The sequence below is a fragment of the Cavia porcellus genome, unplaced genomic scaffold (assembly GCF_034190915.1).
Source record: "Cavia porcellus strain 051 isolate PalLab524CR breed Dunkin Hartley unplaced genomic scaffold, mCavPor4.1 scaffold_27, whole genome shotgun sequence".
NCBI lineage: Eukaryota > Metazoa > Chordata > Mammalia > Rodentia > Caviidae > Cavia > Cavia porcellus.
Genome location: NW_026947510.1, coordinates 53,128,421 through 53,147,587, shown reverse-complemented (window position 1 = coordinate 53,147,587; position 19,167 = coordinate 53,128,421). Strand labels below are relative to the sequence as shown.

The 19,167-nt window shown below is 57.9% G+C and overlaps 1 protein-coding gene and 1 long non-coding RNA gene across 9 annotated transcripts in view; one reads left to right on the top strand and one right to left on the bottom strand.

Moving 5' to 3' along the window:
* Positions 1-3,190: 3,190 nt before the first annotated feature.
* Positions 3,191-11,479, bottom strand: LOC134473599 (uncharacterized). Its single transcript, XR_010043913.1, has 2 exons — positions 11,179-11,479; positions 3,191-7,895 (listed from the first exon to the last, which is right to left on the bottom strand). It is a non-coding gene; the product is annotated as an uncharacterized LOC134473599 (long non-coding RNA).
* A 5,920-nt stretch (positions 11,480-17,399) lies between these two features.
* Positions 17,400-19,167, top strand: part of Elfn2 (extracellular leucine rich repeat and fibronectin type III domain containing 2) — a 72,580-nt gene continuing 70,812 nt past the window's right edge. For 2 of the 8 annotated variants that reach the window (XM_063238501.1, XM_063238500.1), the window contains exon 1: positions 17,519-17,951. The gene's annotated coding sequence lies outside the window, so the exon portion shown is untranslated. Of the gene's footprint in view, positions 17,445-17,518; positions 17,952-18,210; positions 18,346-19,167 lie in introns of those variants that run through there. The other 6 variants (XM_063238490.1, XM_063238489.1, XM_063238498.1 and 3 more) reach the window with 5 other exon arrangements.

The window sequence follows — 19,167 nt, the reverse complement described above, 5'->3', positions numbered from 1 at the left end:
TTTCTCATCTGTATTTAGTGGTCCCCAGCCGGAGCAGAGCCCAGGCTCAGACAGCCAGAGGCAGACAGGAGGAGAGGAAACCTTTTCATTAATTTCACGGTTGTCCCTGCCATCGCTGGTGGGGAGCCCCCTCTCCTTGGCACTGGAATGTGACCAAGAAACAGCCAAGGCCCAGATGAGGGGCTGATTTATGGGGCGGCACTGGGGAGCACGAGCCTGCAGCCACAGCGGTGTAACCATCCATCAGGGCTCCCAGGGTGGGGGAGCTGCGGGCAGCCAGCTTCACTGCTGTTGCCCCTGGCCCTGCTGTCCGGGAGGGGCCTTGCCTCAGTGGCTCTGGGGCTCCAGCAGGCCTCCCCATGCCGTGCTTTGGGCCACCAGCCTTTGTGCACCTTTGAGAGGTGCTGGAGGTAGGGAAGGGTGGACCCCTGGACTCGACCTTGGTAGATTCCTTTTCTGGGTCTCGGTTTCCTCATCTGTAGGGACCTGAGCCCAGCCCAGTGCAGTGACCTCACAGAGTGTCGCTGAGGTGAGGTGATGTGGCTGTGCCCCGAGATGGGGGCAAGCGTGAGACTGGGGTGAGGACCTCGCCCCCTACTGCCAGGCTCCTGGGTGTGAGCAGGACACAGTGGGCAAGGGTCTGAGCCCGTGACCTGCACATCCTCCCTCTGGGCTTGCAGCAGGTCCAACCCTGCCACCTCGAGCCCTGTCTGTGCCTGCTGAGCCCTGGCACTCCCTCTACCCCTCCCGCGGGCGGGGTGGGGGTGTGGCTGATGCTCATGCCCGGGCCCCATGCAGCTGGTTATTTATTGATTAATTCTGCTGCCAGCTGATGGATGCCAAGCTGGTGCCAGGCGCAGGCCCTGGGCTGATTTACATAATTAAAAACCATCAGTAACAGAGCCAGGCCGCACCCGCCAACAGCTTCCTCTGGTGTGACAACTGGCTGAGCCTCCCTCTCCACCTGCACCCCAGCCTCTGTACCCCAAAGCTTCCTGCCACACAGGGAGAAGGGAAGAGTGTTTGTTCTCCATGGCCCGAGTGCTCCCCAGGAGGTGGCGCTGCTCACGGGTGGGTGTGGGTGGGCCGGGCGTGTCAGCCCCGGCTCCTGAAGGCTCCTGAAGGCTCCTGAAGGCTCCTGAAGGCTGGGCCGTGGAGGGCAGAGCGGGCAGAAGGAAGGAGGACCTGAGACCCAGGACAAGGACTGGACGGGGAAGTCCCGCGGTGGGCCAGGCTCCGGAGGATTCTGGGAGACGGCAGATCCTGCGCAGTGACATCCACCCTCTCCCGGCTCTCACTTCCGTGTTCTCAGCAAAGGCGCTCACATTTTGGTGTCGTTCTGTTACTGGGAATCAAACTCAGGACCTTGCGCTCGCCAGGCTGGCGCGGTGCCGCCGAGTGTTTGATATTACCCAACGAGGCCTGCCGCTGAAATGATGCGTTTTGGGAAAGGCAGCCAAGCATGGAGGGCCGGGAGGCTCAGATCCACCTCGGTGGGGTGGCAGGCAGGGTATCTGCGGGTGAAGAAGCAGGGTGGCTGCGGGATGGGGGAAGTGATGTACTTGATGGTCTGCGCATGCGTGGTGCGACTTCTGGCTCTTCCCGGGTCTGGCATTCAGCAACTAACGTCATCTTCCAGAGGATTTGGGCGTCTGTCGTGTACCCCAAAGCTGGTGGGGGTCCTCCCAACTTGTGACCTCTAAAATGCATGGAAAAGCCAAGAACTCAGAGCAAGGGACGCTAGAGGGTTGATATGGGTTCCTCTGGTGGCGCTGAGCATGCGGAAAAGCACGCAGGAGAAGCACAGAGTGTTCCTGCCCCTGTAAGCCCAGCACCCAGTCACGCTATTGCAGTAGCTGTTTGTTGCATGACTGAATGAATTTTGTCGGTGTCACTCCCGGCCGGCAGGAAGGACACACAACAAAGTCTGGCAGTGGACAACCTTTTCTTTTATTTTCCTTCTCCGTACAGCCTGCCCCGGGAATCCTCCCGGCCGAAGCCTCTGTTGGTCCGCTCCCCGCGGCTCCTTGCGTGCTTCTCCCTACAGTCTGTCCCGAAGCCTCTACTGGTCCGCTCTCCGCGGCTCCTTGCGTGCTTCTTCTGCTTCTTTTTTCGTGGCGGGAGAGGCACTCACTTTTATAGGGTTACAGTGGCCAATCAGTTCAAAGCGCGCGATGCGGGCTGATTGGCTAACATCAGTTGTTGCTAGGCAGACTATCTTACAGGGCGGGTTGTGAAGCAGGAGATCTTACAGGGCGGGTTGTTTACCAAGCAGGAAGCAGGAGATCTTACAGGGCGGGTTGTTTACCAAGCAGGAAGCAGGAGATCTTACAGGGCGGGTTGTTTACCAAGCAGGAAGCAGGAGATAAGCGCCATCTTAGCACACTCGATGGGAGGGGTAATCTAGCTCAGGCTTTGCTCTTTCCTACAGGCCTCACGTCCGCCAAGTAAGGCGACCGGGCTCGGCCGCGGCTCCCAACAGAATTTCTCTTCTCTTAGCTGTTCCCAGACACTGCACCAGCCTTAGCCCTCAGGTGGGGGACCTGGGGCTCACGACTGCTCTCCAGTGGTCTCCCACTGTCTCATTCATTCGTCTCTGTGTCTGCCTCTTCCTCTCCAGCCCTGCTGCTTGGTAAGGAATTCCTGCCCATTCCCAGTTGCCTCAGCCTCAGTGACCTCCGCCAGAGGCAGTTTTGAGGGGGACATAGCTGGCTGTTCTCCCATCTACCACGGGGGGCCTGGAGATGCACTCCAAACCTGTCCCACGGAACCTCAGATGGAGACCACTCGCCCCAGTCCAAGCAAACAAGACGATAGATTCTCAGTCCTCAAGCTGAGACCTTGGAGTGGGAATGCCCCGAGCAGCCTCCGTCAGCATGTGACATCGTAGGTCACAGAGTGATGCAGGGTGCCCACGGGAGCCACCAATCCTAGGTAAAGTAAGACAGGACTTATCAGAACTGGAAAACCCCGAAATCAACTCTGAGGTTTAAAGCTAATGATAGAATGGAAGGGGGAGCATCTGCTGAGGGCACGTTTGGAAGGTCCTTAAGAAATTATGGTACTAGCAAGGGCCGGGTCCTGGGTTTAATTCCCAGTACTGCTAAGAAACACACAACAACAACAAAAAGGTTAAACAGAGTACCTGGGTCAGCTTTTCATTGCTGGGATAAAATACCTGACATATAAATTTAAAAGCAGAAAGTGTTTATTTGACTCACTATTTTGGAGGGTTCAGTTCATGGTTGCCCAGCACTGAGACGGAAACATCATGGAGGAAGACCCACAATGCAAAGCCCTGGGGACTCAGTCACCTCTCTAGGCCTCTCCCCCACCTCTGAACATTGCCACCTTGGGGACCAAGCGCTCCACCCAGGAGTCTGGGAGACATTTCACATTTGAACCATTATGTGGAATTATCATGTGACCAGCAAGTCCACTCCCAGCCCTGCCTGAGGGAACCGAAGGAGGGGGTCAGATAGACGCTTGCCCTCTCGTGTTCTCAGCAGCGTTACTCACAGCAGCCCAAAGGTGGAAGTGGCCTAGATGACCATCAACAGGAGGCCTGGACAAGCACGTTGTGGCATGAACTCACATGGACTATTATACAGCCCTGGAGAAGGCTGAAATACTACATATCTAGCCATAGGGACGAGCCTTCAAAATTATGTGCTAAGTCACAGAAACTGGACACGAAAGGACAAATGTTGTACGAGTCCAGTTGCAGGAGGCTGGTAGAATATTCAAATTCATAGGAAGGGGGAGAATGGAGGTTGTCAATCGCTGGAGTAGAAGGGTGTGGGAGTTTGTATTTAATGGGTAGAGTTTGTGTTGGGGATGACGGTTTGAGGTTTGTGTGTTTCCTCTGTGCCTCCCGCATTCCGAGCACACAGGGGTGGGTGCCTGGTCTCCGCACACAGCAGGGCCTCAGTCACACACAGAACGGCTTGCGAGGGGCTCCACGCCGAGCAGCGCGGCCCGTGGCTCCCTCTCACATCCAGACTGCCGCCTCGCTTTCCTCTTGATCAAACACCATCCCGAGTCTGCAGGGTGTCCGCGCTGGCGCCAGCGAGAGTCTGGTGGCTGTCAGGCTGTCCTGGGCTTTGAGGATTGGACACGGCTTCCCAGGTGACACTGAAGCGATTTTTCACGGAAGTTTCCTTTCAGAAGAGGACATGCCACGCACGGCACGCCGGTGCTGGCCTTGGCTTTGGTCTCGCTTCACGCAGGAGAGGATCTCGCTTGTTCGGCGGCGGTGCCTGGATGTGGCTTTTCATGTGCTCCACGCTGTGTCATTGATTTCTCTCTTGAGCTGTGCAAAAAGTGTCACGCGCTGGGATAGTGTCAGCCTCTCGGGGATCAAGAAGTTTGCCTCACAATTTGGTTCCATGACATCCGCTGTGTACCGGCTATGAAGATGGGAGCTGGGTGTGAAGGTGCACCCCTGTAAACTCCCAGCACTCTGGGAGGCTGAACCGGAGGATTGCAAGCTCCAGTCCAACCCAGCAAAATGAGCAAGACCCTGTCCCAAAATGAAATGGGGCTGGGGACGGAGCTCTCTCAGAACACGGGTGCTGGGTTCGATACCCAAGACCACAGAAAAAGAAAAGACGATGGTACCTTAGCTCCAGATCGATGGAGTCGGGTTTGCTGAGGTGCTGATGGGGTCACCAAGTCCTTCTTCAGATCAAAGCACTGGCTTTTGATGGCGCCACCATGTCATACAGCAAGACTTGGAGGTTATCTGTCCTTTCCAGAAGTTTCCACAGTGAGAGTTCTGCAGGTTGGTAAAGCAGGTCCCTGCCCCATGTCCGCTCCAGAAGCTGGATACTTGGTGGCCTTGGTTCAGTCACGTCTTTTCCATCTCTCTCCACACCACACAAAGATGGAGATGGCACTGTCACGTGCTGGCCGCTCGCCATGCATGAGTGCCAGTGCTGTCATGGGAACGAGTCCCTCCACCCGGGGCAGCATCTGTGCACCCTCAGCCTGGTCCTCATCTTCCTCATCAGCCTGGATCGTGGCTCAGAGTCACCATCACGTCATCCTGAAGGCGTCCTCCTGTGTGGCATCGGGGCTGCGTGACAAACAGGACCCAGAGAAACCCTGCAGCTTGTTCCCCTCACGCATTCAGGGATCTGTTGCAAGGGGTGGAAAACCCAACTAAAACCGCTCTACTGCTTTCCTGAGTACAGGTCTGCTTGCTGTCACCAGGGCCCAAGCGACTGATTTACATAAGGTGGGCGTCTACCTCCCTGCCTGGTAAGCATCTTGTGTGACCAGAGCAGATAAGGTGCTGCTTTTATTGAATTTCTTGCCTTCTGCAACTGCGGGTGGTTCCACTGCCTGGCTTAGGATGGCTGCTCCAGCTCCTGCCATTGCATCTGTGTTTCAGCCATGAGAAATATTGGGAAAACAATGAGAGTCATGCACCTTTCCTTTTGGAAGCATGAACAGTCACCAGTCCTGAGGCCACACCCATCTGACTAACAAGCTAGGAAGGTGGTTGTTACCTAAGATGTTGGAGAGGCAGCTGGCTGTCTCTTCACTGCTGCAGTGACTATGCTGAGCCCACACTGTGGCTGGGTGCTGTTCTGGGTCTATGCAGTGACAGGAGGACAAGGGTGCTGCTTCTCACCGAGCTCCCGTTTGGGAGGAGAGGACGGGAGGAGGGGGAGGGTCGGCAGTGGGACACATCACTGACCGTGCAGTCAGGGGTGGGGTGCATGTCTGGGACCTTGACAAGGTCCCTCTCAGTAGCACAGAGGCCCATGCGGACTACAGAGACCGGCTGGATGGAAATCAGGGTGAAAAAAGAGCTTTGGGGTTCACTTCCTTCTGATTAAGGAGAGACTGGGGTGCACCATCCAGACATGCTCTGCTAAGGTGACAGGCAGCAGCGTTTGGTGTGTGGCACTGGGTGTGACGCTGCAGGGGAGAAACAGGCCTGGAGGAGAACGAGGGGGAGCAGAGGACACCCCGAGGAAGAGGGGGGGACAGGGCCCAGTGAGGGTCACGGCCCCAGAGCAGCCTCAGGAGGAGGAATGCGGGCCTCGGAGGAGCCTCTTCTGATGGCTTCTGCTCCCCTGGTGAAACAGGAACCCAGGACGCTGCCAACCTGAGAGGGAACAAGCAGAGAGAGACAGGAGACTGCAGCCTATGGGAGGCCATGATGGACTCCTGCCTTTGATCCTGCAAACTACCTAATAGATTCCTTTGCCTGATTATACATATGCTTTCTGTTGGTTCTGTTCCTCTAGAGAATCCTAACTAACCAGGCCCCATCCTTGTGCGATGTCTGACTTCTTATAAAAGAAAAAACTTCCTTGGGAATCCACCTGCCACCTTCCACTTAGATCTCATTGGTCAGACTGCGTCACATGGCTACCCTAGCTGCAAGGGAGGCTGGGAAATCAGGAACTGGATTCTCAGGATGGGCCTAGAGCAGGGAACACTGCCTTCCCCAGTGCATTCAGGGTTCAACTAAGAGACAAAGGGGGTGTGCCTGCCACACCATCCTCCCCGTGTGCAGGAATCTGCTGTGCCTTTCCTGCCATCAGTTTTGTGTCTATGGGTAAAATATCTGCTAGGGAGCAGGTGTGAGAACTATCAATCTCCCTGGTTGTTGGCCATACATTACACGGTCCCCTCCTCGGTGAGTGTTATCTGGTATAAGATAAAGTAATTTTACAAATAACTTAATTTGTTCACCCCGACTCTTCACTCACGATGTGGCTGGCTTTGTAAGTGTCCTGGCGATAGAATAGCTCATGTCTGGCTTTTCCACTGAGCGACTTGGAGTGACACCTCTGGGCTTTTGGTCTCTCTTCTGCCTTTCATGATGGAGATCATTGATTATGTGCTGGAAAGCTTTATTTTGTGCTTGTTCTCGAAAGACTCCAGTGGTTTCCCAGAGCGGTGCATTCACGGTTTCGTGGGAGACAAAATGTGAACATTTCAGAGGCGCCCGGCCTCCCGGACGCCGGCCACAAGCGCCCGCAGTAGTCTCAGGTCTGACTGCGTCTCCCTTTGGGGGTTCAGGTTCTGACTTCTACTTGAGGGTTTCTACTTTGCTTGTGCAAAATCTGACATTTCTGAACCAGTGCATCCCAGAGGCACACCACAGTCCTTTTTCACGATCACTGATTGCGGCCGAGTATATTCTGAATTACAGAATTTTTTTTGATGTTTTGATGGTTCAGTGAAATATTTTTCATTCTCAGACTGTTTTTGTTCCTTGTGGCCACACTGCAAGAGCAAACACAGGCCAAGAGCTGGCTCTGGGCCCTGTGCCGGTTTATCTATTCTACACATATATGGTGGAAGTTTTTAAAATGTCCTCAGTTTTTCTATACTTCTTCTGTTGTGAGGTGGTGCCTGTGGTCCTTCCCTGTGCATTGGGCTGGGCCTAGTGGCATGCTCTTCCGGGGTCTGGGAGGGAGGAGTTTCTCTCTGGTGTCCGGGGGATAAGGCTCTGGGAGAAGCCGTTTACCGTGCAACCAGCCCAGCTCCTGATCGGTCCAGCCAGGCCACTTTGGCTGTCAGGCTGAGCCCCGCCGGCTGTGCTATTAGAAGGTGGCAGTGCCAGCAGATATCTGAGTGCCACTTTAGAAGAACCTCTGACTGTGCCCCTCCAGGATACTCAACCTTCAAGATGACAAACATGTGACACAGCTGGAATGTTTTTGTTTGCTCCCCTCAGAGCCAGGAGGGCAGCACGCAGGGTTCTAAGGCTCTTTCTCCGCAGGGGACAGCAAAGCTCCCAGTCCAGAAGGGACCATGGGTGAGGTGTGCCCGCAGAGCTCCCAGTCCCCTGGGAGGGAAGGTTTGCCTCCAGGCCTCTTCAAGAGGGACACATTTTGGGGAGCACCCTCCATCTTCAGGACCCAGCAGTCCTACAAAAAGCACAATCAATGTTGCATTTCAAACTTGCAGCGTGGCAGGGAACAAAATCCAGCAACCCTCCCCTTGCCTCTAATACCTCCAAACTGCCCGGGACCAGCAGGATGACAGCTGTGGAAGTGCCCTGACCCCTGGACTCTGTAGCCTCATGGGTCCCCGCGCTCAGCAGCTTGCCGGTGGAGGATATTAGAGCCATAAAATTCCGGAAGACACTGTTGGAGGCACCTTGGAGTCCACCTTGTGCCACCTGCCACCCAGGGCAAGGCAGTCACGGGAAAAGGATGTACCGGCCCCTCCACGGGCGGTGGAAGGGCTGTGGGGGAGAGGGCTCGCTGCCCCAAGCCTGGCATGGGGACAGGGTGGGCTGTGTGACCCTGTGACCGCTGTGGTGGCCCGGCACCCCCAGGGACCCCACACTCTGCTCTGCTGCCGCCTGTGAGTGCTCGTGCTTCTCCAGCTGGATCTCCCACGTGTTCATGTTTCTGGACCCCCGAAGTCTGGCTGGTCACTCTAGGGCCTGGACACTGGCCCTGGGTGGGCATTTCAGCTGGGGAGTGGGGTAGGCAAGGCCTGGGGTCAGCGAACCTGAAATGGGGTGGAAATCAGGGCCCAAGACCACCCATCAGGAAGCGGGAGCCCCAGGATTTGGAGATCTGGAGCGGGGCTTGTGAGGTTCCGAGGCCTGGGGTCTGAAGCCCTGTAGCCTCTGGCCTCCTGGGATGGACCTCCCAGCTGCCCTTTTCTCCTGATTGTTTCTGCAACTGCGGCTCCTCCTCCTCCTCCAGGGAGCCTTCCTGGATTGCTGTGCCCAGACAGCTCCCCTCTGCCCTCTGCCTTCACCCCTCCCCGACCAAGTTCTGTCTGCTAGCGCCCATCTCTTTGCCCACTGCTCCTGGCCAGATGAGACTGTGGCTGTAGGGCCAATGTGAACGGGGCCAGGTTCCCCCAGAGAAATCCTGGGCTCGGTCCTCCAAGGCTCCACAGTGCAGCCTCTTTCCACCTGCCTCCTTGTGGACTCAGGCTCCTGCCTCAGTTTCCCTGCCTCCAGCTGCAGAGGACTGTGGAGTGTTGGCGGTGAGACAGGCCTGGTTCACACGTGGCCCTACCCCTCAGGCTAGTGCCAGCACTTTACAAGCCTCAGTTTCCCTAGGGGCCGTTGTGTGGGTGAAGACTCCCCCTCGGCCAAGTGGCCGAGGTTCTCATCATCGAGGAATGGCATGGATGTCCCGTGCCCCCTGCCGTGCAGCAGTGACGATTAATTAATTAAATTAATTAATTGATTTTTTGCAATAGCGGGAGTTGAACTCATGGCCTTTGCACTGAGCTACATCCTCAGCCCTTTTTAATTCTGAGATAAGGTCTCACTAATTTGTTAAGCTTTGCAGGCTGAGTTTGAACTTGTGACCTTCCTGTCTCAGCCTTCCGGAGTGCTGGGATGACAGGCACACACCACCACACCAGTTTAGAACATGTGTTTTAAAGGGACTCTTTGGTGGCCGCTATTGCTGTTTTTTGTCTGGTATCTCCCCCTCATTCTTCCACTGACAGGTTCTTCCCCCTGTTACCAGGGTCTGGTTGCCTGGTCCAGGCTGGTCCATTAATCTGCCCTTATATCCTGGCTGTCATGATTGGTCCAAGGGGTGAACACGTGACCTGTGCAGGGCCAATCAGAATCCTCCCCTGGAATTGCTGAGTGGAATTGGAGGAAGTCCTCTCTCTCTCTCTGGCTGTGAATGTGTGAAGCTGTGGGCCTGTGGCTGCTCCTAACCACTGCAGTGGGGACAGTGGCCTGGGAGATAATGGCATAAGGAGATGTAGATGGCAGCAAGGTGACCTCTTCCATCTTCCTCAGGGAACCCTGCACTGGCAGAGGAGTTGCTGTAGCATCTTTTGAGGTCCAGCCCATTCAAACTGGGCTCACATTGGTTCCTGTCACCTACAACCACTGAGTCCCGAGTGATCACTTCCTCTCAAATTGTTCTGAGGGCAGGGCAGCAGAGAGATACCTGACAACCCATAAATGGCGGGGACTTAGGGTCCTCTCCAAGGAAGCAGCCTGGGGCTGCTCTAGATGGCAGCTAACTTGGCTGTGGCCCTGAGACGCCCTCGCCCTGTTCCTGTGCTCCCTTGGCCCCTGGTGCGGATCCTGCTTCAAGTCCCCAACCCCAGGCTGTGCTCCAGCCTCCTGGTGTTGGGAGCCAAGTTCCTGGCTGTGACTGGCTTAGTTCTGGGGAAGGAATCAGCAGAAAGTCCTCCTCTCAGAAGAGGAAAATCAGTGACACTGTCCTGGCCAGCCCCAGGGGAGCCTTGTGTCACTGGGCCTTGGGATGCCTAGGGTGCACTCGGGCTTGTTCCAAGCGGGGGCGGGAGTCCCACGTTCCCATGCACACCTGAGGGTGAGGGAGGCAGGAGAGGAACAGACTTGGGATGCTGTGAAGTCACGGGCAGAGCAGCAGAGCCACTCAGCGTGCAGCGCGGGGACTGCCCTTACAGCCTGGGTCTGGGCTGTTGGCCAAGGAGGAAGGGATGCCACGGGGACCCTCTGGGGTGAAGACAGGAGACAGAGCCACTTTGTTCAAGGGACAGGTGATGGCCACCTGGCCTGGAGTGGGAGGGACTCAGTTTACCTGGGGAGGGGCAAGGCTGGGTTCCTGTCGCCCCACTGGGAAATGCAGAGGCTGGGCTAGCTTCGTGACGGGAGTGCTGCCCACCTGCAGGGGTGCTGCCCTCTACCTCTGCCCCCCACGGCCTGCTGTCCGGCCATCTCATCCTCTGGACACCCCACCTCTTCCCGTGGTGAACTTTCCTCCCTTTGCCAGGCACCCCACTCCGGACCCCAGGGCAAACCTGACGTCACCCCCGATTTCTGCTCAGCATGCATTTCCTCTCCTCCTGCTGCCCGTTCTGTGGTAGGCAGGCACCACTGTGTCCTTTCCTCAGCCAGACCACAAGCAAAGGAGGTGACAAGGACACAGCTGCCCTAGCCATTGCAGCAGTGTGGGCCGGCAGAAGGGCAGGTGAAGACACGTTCTGGAGGCAGAGCCGACAGGAGTAACTGAAGGATCAATTTGTGGGGGTCAGGGAGCCTCTGGGGCCCACTAGGTTTGGACCTGGGTAACCTGGCGCCAGCCACACAAACCCACCTTGTCTGGGAGCCCTGGGAACGCATCGCCACTTAGCCACCTTCAGGCAGCCAGGTTCTAGGCAGGGATGACATTCAGGCAGGCCAGGTGCTAAGGACAGAGGAGCTGTCGCGGGGCTGAGGATGCAACTTACCTAAAATACCCAGGAGCCCTGTGGGGACAGCGTGGCTGTGTCTGCAGGAAACCTGGGCGAATCGTGGCCTTGGTCAGTTGCTCAGCACCTCCGACCCTCCTCCATCGGCCTCAGAGGAGGGTTTCCTCATCCCCAGGGACTTGAGTTCATGTGGAGCCCTTGGCACAGAGCCCAGAGGATAGTATGCACCCCCGTGTGGATCAGCAACTGCAGTTCTGGGCAGAGTGTGGCCAGGTTGCAGACCAGTCCAGATGCCAGGCAGGGAGCTGGCACTTTACTCCTTGGAGGCAGAGCCTGGAAGTTTCTGAGCGAAGAAAGAATGTGAAAAAAAACAAAACAAAACAAAAAAAAACCCAGCCAGTCAGCGCCTTTCCAGTGCCTGCAGCAGCTGGGGCAGCGATGACCAGCTAGGCCGTGAGGCCCATGACCTCCAGTTCCCAGGGGCATCGAGCTGCCCCAGTTCTGGCCCAGGGAGTAGCAGTGAGTGTGGCCCTCCCCGCCTCTCAGCGTCCTTCCAGGCAGAGCCAGATAGATGGTTTAATAACACAGGCTGCCCGGGTGACTTTGTGGCCCTGGAGCCAGCCCACGTTCCTGCTGTCCCCTGCTGTGGCTGCAGGGCCTGGCTCCAGCAGGATCCCTGCGTGGCAGGGCTCTGGAGCTCCGTGTCAGGGTGCTCGGGCCCAGATGGCAGCCACCCAGCAGCGCAGGCTCAGAGGCCCTGGCTGCGGCAGCTTCCGCCAGGTGGATGCAGCGTGCCGACCTCCCTGGCCCGCTCTTCTGTTCTCCCTGGAGATCGCAGAGGAGCTCCCTGTTCAGAGGGCTCCTGGGGGTGACACTCAGTCTGACCCCTGCCCCACGGGGTGGGGAGCCCGCTGGGGCCTCTTCTTTGCCAGGCCAGGAGCTGGGCCTGGAACTGTTCACATTCTAGCGGGGGACGCTGGATGTATCAGCAGAGGGACTGCTGTGCCTCTCCGTCCCTGGGCACATTCCACACTGCTTCACTGACGCCATCATCAGCCCCAGGCCGGAACACAGCTGCCGTCAGCGTCCCAGCGAGGCTTCCTGTGCAGAGCTCTCTGGGCCCCAGGGTGCTCACTCACCGGGTGCTTCCAGGCATTCCCCAGGGCGCGAGCTGTTGGCCTTGGTCCTCTCACACAGCCTGATTCCCAGCAGCCTTTGCTCTTGTCCACTTACAAGGCACTTTACACAGTCCTTCCTCCCCTACCGTGTATTTTTTTGTTTTGAGGCAAGTTTCACCATGTAGCCCAGGCAGGTCTTGAACTCGTGACGATCCTTCTGCCTCAGCCTCCTGAGCACTGGGACTGACTTATGGGCTATGAAGAGTCCGGCGGTGTCACGTCCTACTGACCCCTACCTCTATCTCTGCATGGCTGGATACAATGCATAGAACCTCTCCAAATCCCCAGAGAACCAGTCCCAAACTCTCCGGCTTCACAGCCAGCCGATGGCCCTTCCTCCCAGAATGCGCACCTGTGTTGTGTCCTCCTGTGTGCACGGGGCCCTGCGTGACGGAGAGGAGGCTGCAGACACGGCCGAGGGCGACCTCTGAGGAAGCTGTGCAGGGGTACAGCACGGGTCCTGCCTTGGTCAGCCACAGAGAGGACACAGCTGCCATGCTAGGAGGACACTCCCGCCATGCTGTGGAGGGACCATGTGACTCAGAGCTGAGGCCTCCTACCAGTGCCCTGCTGGACTTGTCACTTGTCACTGTGAGGATGGGCCACCCAGAAAGCAGCCTCACAGCCCCATCCGGCCCCAGGAGGGGGCGTCCTGGCTGCACTGCTCCATTTCAATCTGGTGGGGGGCTCCCCCGCCTCACCTCGACCCCAGGCACCGAAAGAGTTGGTGTGTTTTGTTTTTATGGCCTGTTTTTCAGACGATTTAAGCCACTGAGTTTTGAGGTAATCCGTTTGACAACAATAGATGAGTAATGTGATCAACACGCCGAAGAGGTTTCGGAGGACGAAGTAGGGCAGGACGTGTCACAGGCAGAAGGGGGCTGGGCTCGCCTTAAGCACTCCACAGCGAAGTAACGGGAACCCCTTTTAGAGGTGTGTGTTCCCTGAAATTCTTCACCCCTCTTCTGGCAGGCCGTCCCCTGCTCCCCCGGCCCTTCCCTGTCCCCTTCCCCCCAGCCCCTCTCCCCTGCCCTCAGTTCCAAGACCGCTCATCCTTCTTATCAAACCAGGAATTGTTCGTGCCCTTGACCCTGCCTGTGTCCCGGCTTCCTGTGACTGTCACGGTGCCCAGAAAAACAAAACATTCCCCCGGATCAGAGGGCCCCCTTACCTAGAAGCTGGTGCAGGCTCAGACGTCCTGTCCAGTTCTCTGGGGACATCTGAGCGTTTCCTCCCGGGCTCCTTTCCTCCTTCCAGGCCCCGGCCTCTCTGCTGGGTCCTCCGCTGTCATAACCCTCAGGGGCAGTGCCAAGACCCAGCAGAAAGTTTGATATTTTGGCCTGACTCCAGCGCAGGAATATGACCCTGGATGCACCCTGGGTGTGTGCGTTTCTCTAAAAGAATCACTTAACCTAATTTTCCTAGTCTCAACTCAAAAGGCCCAGTAGATCAAGTGGGAAAAAAAACTTCACCTCCGTACAAAGGGTATCCCAATGCATGAAGCATTCGACATTCCAGCGTTCCTCTTTCTGACCTTTCCGTTCTCTAAATCTAGAGAAGGAAAGCTCTCCTGGAAAATAAATGTCCCCTGACGATGTAGCTGGGGCATTGGGGTCACTTGTATGTGAGCCACATCTAGCACCTGGGTAATAAAGGGCACTTTGCTGGTGGGCTGTCAGGGCCATGTCCTGGGCACCACGGGTCCATTCCAGAGGGCACCAGGGGTCTGGTGTGAGGGCAGGGGACCGGGCAGTGAGCGATGCTCCATGTCCTCCGGCATTGGAATTTTTGGAATGGTTCTGTGCCTGCTGCCTTTCCTGTCCACGCATCACCACCTATGACTCCATGAAGCCAGCTACGGGCAGGGAGGTGACCCATGCCTATGCCACCAAGACTGCCCGGTGGGGAGGAGAAACTGGGGTGTGGGTGGGAGAGAGACAGATGCTCCTGCTATTTTGCTGGTTACTTATGGCAATGATGTGTGGAGGGTCCTGGCCAGCACCTGGCCCTGAGCAGCCCTGATGTGGCTGCTACTCGACAGAGGTGACCCAGTGAAGGATAAATTGGGAGGGGGACACGAGGGAGAATGAATAATAACACGATATGATGTGTACTGTCATTAGACTGCCACATGATCCAGGCCCAAAGGTGGAGGAAGTAATGTGGCCACCAGCTGGAACTGGCCAGCTGGGGGAGGTGCTGTCACAGGGGGGTGACCTCTGAGTAGCATTAGGGTTAGGGGAGCTGATTGTAGACTGACAGAGGAGGTGAGAGGAGAAAAGTCTCCCCAAGCTGAGGGGACAGCAGGATCAAAAGCACAGAGGTAGAGATCCTGGGTGAGCCGCAGGGTGTGCTGGGGACAGGGCAGGCACTGGGCGCTGCTGGGCATTGATCGTGCCTGACCTAAGAATTGCTAAAGGGTAAGACGGCCCTGACTGCAAAGAACCTGTCTTAGCTACTTTTCCCATTGCTGAGACAAAATACCCAACATGCAGGGTTAAAGTTATTTGGCTCACGGTTTGTAGAGGTTTCAGTTCATAGTTAGCTGCTTCCAAGGCAGGGTGGCCTGACAGAGGGGTATCACAGGGGAGAGACAGTTCATGGGAGACGGAACAGGCCACCACACTCATCCAGGCCACTCACCCTTAGGACGGGTAGCGATCAAACCCTAATACCAGCATCTCATCCTTGATCCCAGATCACACACCCGGGACCCAGTCACCTCCAGAAAGCCCCACCTGTGGCTGCAGGAGGATTCGTGGAAACATTTACATACAAGCCATCGTAACCAGCCTTAACCGGGCAAGGGAGGGAGCTTGGGTTTTGTTTTCTAGCAGAGAGGGCTTCCCATGTGTCTCTGAGGCATACATCACACGCTGTGCAAGACACATGCATCCGGGCAGCTGCTGCCAATCACATAAAGCTGGCACGAGAACCAGGCATCTCTGCACTTCTTCTTGGGCTCTGGGCATCACTAGGATTTGACCAGAGGAGCAAGGAGGGGTGGTTACAGGTGGACAAGTGCAGGATGGCGAGGCCTGCATAGGACCAAGGCTCTGGATGTGGGCACACTGCTGCTCACGCCCGTCTCAGCCCCTGCTCACGACCTCGTCCGAATGTCCCACGTTCCCGGACGTGTGCGCACATGCGCATGTGCGCATGCGTGTGCACACGCATATGTGCGCATGCGTGTGTATTATCCATTTGGTTTCTATGTCAGCAAGGAGGATCCTATATTTCTAGATTTCCACTGTCCCACGTGGTAGCCACAAACCACATATGGTTATTTAAATTTAAATCAATAAAAATAAAAATTAAAGGTTCCGTCCTGCAGTTGCAGTAACCACAAATTTAAACCACTCAACGGCCACATGGAGCTAGTGGCTACTGTTTTAGACAACGCAGATTATATTTGTGTATATATTTGTGTCCCACAGCAGAGAGTATCAGACCGCATGGGTCTACAGAAAGATCAATTGAGTACCCGGATGTTGTGAGCCACCGTGACACCCCGCGCAGGCCAGCTGCCCCCTTCTCACCTGCGCAGCCACTCAGCTGAGGACCTGAAACGTGCCAATTTGCCTCTGCCTGGCAAGGACAGCATTTACACAGGGAGAATCTCAAACCACCCTGAGCCTTAGCTTACCAGACTGGGGTTCCGAGGGAGAAGAGAGTTTCCATGTAGGGGTATCAGGGTTGCCCCTTTAGCTTCTTTCTACAAAGGGGGAAACTGAGGATCGGAGGGGGTTAGAACTTGCGCTCTGTAGGTAACTAGGAGAGTTACGTAGACGCAGCCACAGACCTTTTTTTCCTCCTTTGCTGCTCTGACTCCTGCCGTTCCTTGAGGCCTTTCTAGGTGGATGTCAGCCAGCGCCCTCCTCAGAAACGCCTGAGCCCAACAACCACCCCCAACCCTGCAGGTAGATTAGGAGCTCTCTGCAGTTGCGCGCCAGATCCGCCAGAGGGCACAGGGGCCACTGTGTCTTCGCCTGCAGAGGGCGGGGCTTTGGAGAGGGCCAGTTCGCCCAGACGCTGAGTGGGACCTTGTTTAGTGCCCAGCCTTAGGAGCGGATGCACAGTGCCTTCCACACCGCCCCTGCCCTTTAGGAAAGCTCGGGTTAGAGGGCAAAGACACTGTCATGGGTTGTTTGGGTCTGCAGCGAGGGACCTTCAAGAGTGGGTAGGAGTTCGCCAGACAGTCTGGCATAGGCATAGAACGTTCCATACCCCCAGACCATGGGTGGCCTCCTTCCCAGCGCTTGTCTGTCCTCTTAGCCCCATCCCGGGCAGCCTTCCTATGCATAAAGGGAAGAATTTCTGAATAGCCGTTGTTTCTGGTCCCACTCTGTGGCCTTTCCCTCATCTCCCTTCTACCCCCAAGGTGCTTCACGCCTCTGCACCTTTGCACACGCTGTTTCCGCAGCCGGGGACACCCTTCTCCATTGTTCAATCCGGCCAACTCTTATTCCTCCGTCCTCTGACGTCCAGACCTGTGCAATGCACCGGCCGCTGCGCAGAACTTGCACACGGGCCGGCACAGGCGGCCTCGTAAAAGTGATTGAGACGCACAGGGCTTGTCAGTGGCAATCGGGCTGGGCTGTCTTGGTTTGCGGGTGACAGTGACAGGAGGAGGCGCTTGGCACAATCTGAGACTAAACACAGGCCCCCCTCCCTCGTGCTGTTGTCCCCAAGCAGTGCTAGAGCCTCCCCCTTTCAGGTGACATGGGTGTATGTGTGTGGGAGGTTTGAAATGGGGCACGAAGGTCTTGTGACGCTTCTCTCGGGGACTCTTCTGGGGGGCCGAGAGAGGTAGTGATCAGCTCCCAAGTGCCCCGACTAGAGGCAGGGGGCCATGGAGACGGATACTTTGCTCTGCAAGCTCTCTGTAGCAAACTGGGAGAGCCCTCCTTCCACCGAGCCTCAGTTGTCTCGCCTGTAAAATGGGCACGCAGCAGTCCCCTTTCGCAGTAGATGGTGGAACCAGGAGCGGAGACGCAGGCGGGCGGGGGGCGGGGCGTCCGCCGGCAGGCGCTGGGGGGCGCTGCGCACCTCGCTCGGCCCGCCCCACCGCAAGTTTGCCTCCAGCTGTTGCTCGAGCCTTCGGCGGCGGCGCCGAGGACCCGCGTGGTGAGCAGGGCACTGGCTTGGGGCGGGGCCGGGGGGCGCGCCCGGCGGGTGCCCGGGGCTCCGCAGGTCCGCGGCGCCGCAGCTGCAGCGCGGGAGCCGGGCGCGGCCCCCGCCCCGCGGGTGTGTGTCCGTGAGTGCGCGTGTGTCCGTGAAAGGATCGGCCGGCAGGGGGGCGGAGGGGCTGCTGCGCAGAGGCCTGCGGAGGAGCCGGGAGCCGGGCGCCCGCCGGCCGAGGGCGGACGGACAGACCGCCGGCCGCTGCCCTGACGCACGCCGCGCTCCGGCCCCCTCCCGGGCGCCGCGGCGGGAGGCGGGGGTGGCGGTGTCTGCGTGCACACGCTCGCTCACAGACACACAGACACACAGCCACGCCACGGACACACGACACGCGCGGAGCCGCGGCCGGGCGCCGCGCACACTCGCCCCGCGCTCACACGCACACTCGCGCGCAGGGCCCGCCGCGGCCGCTGCCGGAGGCGAGGTTCGGCGGGGCTGGCGGGGCTGGAGGTGAGTGCATTCCTCGGGAGCGGCGCGGGGACGGGGAGTCGGGCCGGAGCCGGAGGGCCCGGGGGCCGCGGGGGTGGGGCCTGGAAGGGGATCCAGCAGGGGAGGGTGAGAGCGGGAGAGCCGCCCCCGTTCCTCCAGGTCAGGGGATCCCCGCGAGACCCCCAGGGGACCACCCTGGGCGGAGGCGGTGGGGGCGGGGTGGGCGGAGGCGGGGTGAGGACACGGAGGAAGATCGGTGAGGTGAGCATTTTTGGGGGGTGGTGCAGAGGCAGGGTGGTGGATGGCTGTGCTAGCCAGGGCCACACCGCATCTCTCTGCCCCCATCTTTGCGAATGGAAGGCCCTGACCCCCCTCTTACGAGGTCCTGCCGGTGAAGGAATTCATCTTCTAACCGGTAAGGGGGGATGGCTGGCCCCGGGAAGAGGTCCAGGGTGGGGCTTTAGCGCCTGCCCAGCAGGGGGCGGCGGGTTGGGTGGGGAGGTCCAGAACTGTGGGGTGGGGACCGTTGCGGAGGCTTTGCCCCGTCCTCCGCTGGCTGGTGTGGGGCGAGCGAGGAGGCAGCCCGGGGAAGCGGCATAAGCTGGCAGACTGCAGCTCTGGCAGCGCCGGGCCACTGCTGGCTCTGTGTGTGTGTGTGTGTGTGTGTGGGTATGTGTGTGTGTGCGCCCGCGAGTGCGTGTGCCAGTGCGTGTGTTTGCATGTGTGGGCTCCAGCAACTGGTGGGGGAGGGGAGGGGGTGGGTGTGTTGTCCGGGGCACTGTGCACGTGGGGAGGGATGTGGGCACCCGGCGTGGACACAGGGTGGATCCTGATGTCTGTGTGCACACATGCAAACGCACAGATGTGCACACAGTCTGTGACCCCACGGGGTTTCCCAGGATGTCTGGAGAGGAGAGAGCTGGTGTGTTTGTGTGTGTGCATGTGTGTGTGTGCACACTTGGGGAGCTTGTGTTTAGGATGCAGGCTGCCAGGCTGTAGTGTGTCAGGCGTGCCCACGCACGCAGAGGAGGGGGAAGTGGCAATGACCCTTGGTCAGCTGGGAGGAGAGTGGTCCTCGAGGGCACTTCCTGCAGCTCTGGCTTCGGCCTGTGCCCTCCCCCTGGGCTCTGCCCAGCCGGCAGCTGCTTCGGGAGGGCATTGGCTTGGTCCTGGCTGAGCGACACAGGTGTGGGGTGGAGTGTGTGTGTGCGCGCGCGTGTGTCCAGGCTGCGGCTGT